The sequence below is a fragment of the Urocitellus parryii genome, chromosome 3 (assembly GCF_045843805.1).
Source record: "Urocitellus parryii isolate mUroPar1 chromosome 3, mUroPar1.hap1, whole genome shotgun sequence".
NCBI lineage: Eukaryota > Metazoa > Chordata > Mammalia > Rodentia > Sciuridae > Urocitellus > Urocitellus parryii.
In genome coordinates, this window is record NC_135533.1 from 103,344,382 (window position 1) to 103,350,612 (window position 6,231).

General features: G+C 39.7%; 1 pseudogene; it reads left to right on the forward strand.

The window, feature by feature from the left end:
- Window positions 1-1,908: 1,908 nt before the first annotated feature.
- On the forward strand, window positions 1,909-5,998 carry LOC144253720 (thyroid receptor-interacting protein 11 pseudogene; annotated as a pseudogene).
- The last annotated feature ends 233 nt before the right edge of the window (window positions 5,999-6,231 follow it).

Consider the following 6,231-nt stretch of genomic DNA (forward strand, 5'->3'; position numbering starts at 1 on the left):
TATCAATCGCAGAGAAGCAGTGTTCTCATTACTTGCATCCTATGTCATGGAAAAATGCAGAATGCTGCCTCCCTCTGGCCCACCTTCTTGGACCCAGAAAAAGAAACATTTGTATAACAAGGTGAAAATAAGACTAGTCCATATATGTAAAGAGGTCTGGTTCCAACTAGAGTGAATTTGATTGTCAATTTTGCTGTTATTACTGCATATTTCTAATGTGTTTGGAGACTGAAAGTTTTGATTATGTGTTAATGTTAAAACTTGTTTTCCAAAAAAAATTAACAGGTGACACTGCTTCACACAGTATCACCTCTCTTCTTAACTTATTTATGTTGCATTCCCATAGCACTTCATATGAGAAATGTTAAATTGCCTCTTGCACTCTGCTCAGTTGACATCATAGATGCTCATCTACTTAACCTCACCATATAAAATTTAAGCAGATCAATTTCATGCAAAAAAAAAATATAGAGGACACCATCAGTAGCCTACTAACCGAGAAAAGTGCAGGATCGGAGGGTTACACAGTTGAATTCTACAAGACCTTTAAGGAAGAACTGACACCAATAGTTCTAAAAATATTTCACAAAATAGAAAAAGTGGGATCACTTCCAGACACATTCAATGAGGCCAATATCACCCTGAATCCAAAAGCAGACAAAGACACATCAAAGAAAGAAAACTTCAGACCAATGTCTCTTTTGAATACAGATGCAAAAGTTCTCAATAAATTTCTGTCAAATTGAATATAAAAACATCCTCCCCAGCCCAGTAGTAATGAGTCCTTTCCCTGGTAATTGGTGATGACTTGATTTAGAGACCTGCATTCACATTCTTGCCTTCAGTGTGGTTTAGATTAATAGTATCCAATACATTTCATAATTTATTTATAATCTATATATAATGGTGGATACTATATGGAATCATTCTTTCTAAAACAACAAAAAACAATCATTCTGTTTGGTGTTGGGGATTGAACCCAGGGACTGTATACCTGGTAGGCAAGTGCTTTACCACTGAGATATACTCCCAACCATCAAAAAAAAATCATTTTGGGGGTTGGGCCTGGGGCTCAGTGGCAGAGCGCTTGCCTGGCATGCATGAGGCCCTGAGCTATATCCTCATCACCGACATAAAAATAAAATAAGGGTATTATGTCCATTTACAACCAAAAATATATATATTAAAAAAATCAGTTTTGACACCTTCCTAATGTGATATGTGAGCTCAACATTGTAGGTCATGATTTGACACCTGAAGAAGTTGGATGTAACCTGACTTCTGCTGTAAAGATATTAATTACCAACACAGAATAAGGTAAAAATTATAAGATGGTCCCTAAGCAGAAGACAGCATACCAACAAGGTTATCTTTCTTCCCATTCCTATGTCTTTAATTTCATTTTCTTGACTTATGACATTAGCTAGGAAGTCAATAAGATGTTCAAAAAGAGTAGTAGGAGAAGATACCTTAATTGTTCCTGATTTTAGTGGGAAAGTTTCAAGTTTATTATCTTTAAGAATGAGGTAGGGGTGATATGGGCGCCGGCGCCCAGGTGGCAGGAGCAGCCCACCAGCTGGGGCAAGTCGCCAACCCTGGGGGAGAAGTCACCCAAGCCCGAGGTCAGAAAGATAAGGGAAGGAGTCAAGGATCCGTGAGGGTGACTGGGCCACTGGCAACGAGTCCCTGGTGTAAACCCAGGCCAGGCCTCTGTGTTTCCAGGCAGAATGCAAAGGTGGGCACAAGCCCCGCCCTGAGCGGAATTCTGAGTGCTTGGGTCATAATTGACACCTCAGCACTTGAGGAGGTTCAGAGCAGAGGTGGATAGAGACAGAGGTGGTATTCAGAGGTGGGTAGAGACAGAGGTGGTATTCACAGCAGGTCTGGTGGCTCTCTGAAATTGGGGAGATGTCATCCTGTTTTAGAGGCCTAGGCTCTGGCTTGGACCACTCCTTGGGTCAGGTGGAGGGCAGCTTGGCTTCCCTCACCGGCCATATGTCCAACGTCACCGAGGACGAGGTTCTCGATGAATTAGAGGACATAGAAGCAGGTTTACCTAGTTATTGGAGAAAAAACATTGAAGATACCAAATGGATGATCAGATATGACAATGAAAGACTTAAAAACTATTGTGCTGACCTGGAAGAAAGGTATGCAGCATCCGAGCTACGGATCCAACATCAATCTGCAAATTACCAAAATGAACTGGCACAAAAAGAAGTCGAAATCAGGCAACTGAAAGCAAGACAGTTTGTACTAGAGGATGAGTTGTTTCAACTGAAGTCAGCTGCTGAACCACTCCATTCAGGAGCTGGTGGTGTGCCATCAACCACTGCCCCGTCTTCATTCGGTCATGACATCAGTCATGGTTCAGCTTTTCCTGGTGATGACATGGACTTCAGTGACATCATTTCAGCACAACAAGAAATCAACAGACTGTCAAATGAAGTTTCAAACTTGAATCCCAAGTTGGCCATTGGAGGGATATAGCTCAGGCAAAGGGAACACATAATTCTGACCAAAGTGAAATCTGCAAACTACAAAATACTATTAAGGTACTTGAACAAAACCGAAGTCAAGACCTTGATAATAATCAAGAGGAAATGTCAATTTTGCAGAATGTACATCAACAGAAACTGGCAGAGATAAGACGCCGGTATGGAGAGGAATTAAATTAAATGACTATCAAGAAAGAATTGAAAAACTTGAAAATCTATTACAACAAAATGACTCAGGAGTTACAGTAACTGATGAGTCTAAAATCTGTGAGATGGAAAAAACGATTCAGGTTCTACAAAATGAAAAAGTAGAGTCTGCAACAAAGATGGGGGAACTTGAGGATCAAATAAAAGATATAAATAAAAAATTATCTTTGGCAGAAAATGACAGACGCCTTGAAGAGAGAAAAAGAGCAGCTCAGTGTGGAAAAGCAACAAATAATTGAACAGTGTGAAAACTTGAAACTGGATTGTAGTCAATTGCATCCTTCTGTGATGGAGCAGAAAGATGAGGAAATTAAGAATTTGCAGAAAACCATTGAACAAATAAAAGCCCAGTTGCAGGAAGACACAACACTCAAGGAGACAATTCTGATAGTTTTCAAGACACAAAAGTTGAAAGCCTTTCTATAGAAAATGGAAGTGAAAACACGACCTGTATAACTATGAAACTGAAAAATTAGTGAAAGGAATCCAAGAACAAGAACTTGAGATTCAACTTCTAAATGAAAAGAATATGTCTTAAACCAAATAGATTGATCAGCTGTCCAAAGATGAAGTTGGTAAACTCACTCAAGCTATCCAGCAGAAAGACGTGGAGATACAAGCTCTTCAGGCTAAAATTGATTCAGGTTCCTACACCCAGGATGTTGTTTCCCTTCAGCAGCATCTGCAGACCTTCACTATGGAAAGAGGACAAATATTAGCTGTTTTGAATGAGAAGACAAAAGAAAATACCCAACTGCAAGCAGAACATCAGAAAATGAAGGATATACTCGCTGCCAAAGCAGCATCCCTCATCCACCTTCAAGAAGAAAATAAAAAATTGTCCACCAAATTTGAAAATAGTGATCAAGATATGTTTAGAGAAACTCTGGAGAATTTATCTCATATCATTAGAGAAAAAGACATTGAAATAGATGCACTAAGTAAAACATATCAGACTTTATTGGAAGTTTTATGAACCTCTGGCAATGGTCATGAGGTTGGTGGTGTTAATAGTCATCAGTTCAAGGAGCTCCTACAAGAACGTGATGAATTAAAACAGCAAGTGAAAAAAAATGGAGGAATGGAAACAACAGGTAATGACAACCGTCCAAAATCTGCATCATGAGTCAACCCAACACGAGGAAGACCTTCTTCAACTTGAAGCCCAAGTTTTGGTTGACAGTGGTAATAGTTCTAAATTAGAAGCAGACTACACTGGCCTCATCCACTGTTATGAGCTGAAAGAAACCAAACTCAAACATTTGGGGCACAAATTAGGCCAGGTGCAGCAGTGCCTAGGGCAACTTTGCAGCAGCAAAGATCTCTTTTTAGGAAAACTTGATATGATTCCACCCCAGCTGTCGTCTACCTCATCACTTACTCCCAGTCAGCAGAGGTCGAAGAGCTGAGAAAATCACTGCAAGAAAAAGAGGCCACTATTAAGGAGCTCCAGGAGAATAACCACAGGTTGTCTGATGTAACTGCTGCCACCTCCAAGAGAGAAAAGAAAGAACATGAACAAACTAATTCCAAAATTAAACAGCTCAAGGAAAAACAAGATCTGTTACAAAATTTACTGAAAGAAAAAGACCTCTTAATCCAAGCCAAAAGTGATCAGTTACTTTCTTCAAATGAAAAGCTCACTGACAAAGTGAATGAAAATGAGTTGTTGAGGCAAGCAATAACAAACCTCAAGGAGAGAATATTAATTTTAGAAATGGTCATTTCTCAACTCAAAGGGAAAAATGAAAAAAAATGATAGAACCATCCCACGAAAAGGAAATGGAATATCAAGCATTACAAGAGACAGACATAAAGTTCTTTGTGATGCTGTGAGAACAAGAGTTGGAGTACTAGTTGATGAAGGAGAAAGCTCTTGCCTTTGAGCAACTGTTACCAAACAACAACAACAACAATAACAACAACAACAACAAAAAAACAAACAGGGCAAGGCTGGGGAATTAAATCAGCTTTTAAATGCAGTTAAATCTATGCAGGAGAAGACCATTCTAGGTCAGCAGGAGACAGACCAACTCACCTTGTCCCTAAAGAACAAACAGATGGAAAAGAGGATCCTCCAGCAAAAGGTTCAACACTTATGTGACAAATAATTACACTTAAATCAAGAGGTACAAAGACTGAGGAGCCATCTTTTAGAGTCAGAAGATTCTTATACTTGGGAAATTTGGGCTGCAGAGAAGAGAGATATGAACCTGAGAGAGAAAGTCACACTACTGGGGGAAAAGCTGCTCTCCTAATGCACGTCATCAAACCAGTGTGCAGGTAGAGTCCCTGCAGAAACAGGTGTGTTTACTCTCCCAAGAGAGGGATGAGAATGCACTGCAGCTTTTGCTCTACCAGGAACAAGGAAAGCAGTATGCACTGTCACTCACTAACCTGCCAAAGTTTCTAGAGCGTTTTCAACAAGAAGAAAAAGCTATGTATTTGGCTGAATTAGAAAAAGAAAGACAACATATAACCGAATGGAAGGAAAAGGCAGAAAATCTAGAAAGAGAGGTATTATTATTACAGGAACGTTTGGATAAAGCCAATGGTGTGTTGGATTCAGCAACCAGACTTACACAACGGTTACATCTAAAGGACAAACAGATTGAAGGACTTAAAAAATAAGAAATGTTGAATGATGCACAAAAGAAATTGATGAACTCGGGAAATGGCAAAGAAGGAAAAGTAGACAAAGCCCTAATGAGAAACCTGTTTATTGGGCATTTCCATACACTGTAAAGTAAGCGTCAGGAAGTGTTACAGTTAATGGGAAGCATCCTGGACATTCAAAAGGAGGAAATGGAGCAGTTGTTGAATAGAGATGATGGTAGTGTTACTAAGTGGATGATGGGTTGGCTTGGAGGAGGATCAAAAAATGTTCCCAGCACATCTTTGAGACTAAATGAGCAATGTCTGCTTAATAGTTCTTTTTCAGAACTTTTTGTTAAATTTCTGAAATTTCTCCTTCATGTGTTCCACCACCAAAATTTTCTGCTGGTGCCATGAACCATCTAGACTCCAGAGGAAGGAGAAAGGAAGGTGAGAATGTACCAAGAAGTTTGAAAGATGCAGCAGAATTCAGAGCTGGTAAAAGAGCAGCTGTGAATCCATTCTTGGTACCATGTTCTGTGGCTGTGACACTGATTAGTCTAGCTGGACTTGGACCTGGTGGACCTGGGAATCTCCTTTTGAATCCCTTCTCAGACTTCATGCCCACCTTTACACCATTGCCAGTGTCTCCTGACAATAGCGCCAGGGTTGTACTAAAGGACCTTTTAAAGCAATAGGTGATTCTCAAGCCAGAGATGATTTAGCACTTTAAAGAAGCCATAATCACTTTTTACTTTTTCAAAGCGGCCTTTTTGAAAAGAAGTCGTGTATTTGCTGGGCAAAAGAAAAAGAAAAAAGTTGGTGTATAGAGCTACAGGTATTTTGACTCCCCCTCCCCCCCATTTTTTTGGTGTGTGTGTTTTTGCTGTAGCAGTTAAAAAAAATTTGTGTTTGTTTGCTGTAGAATTTG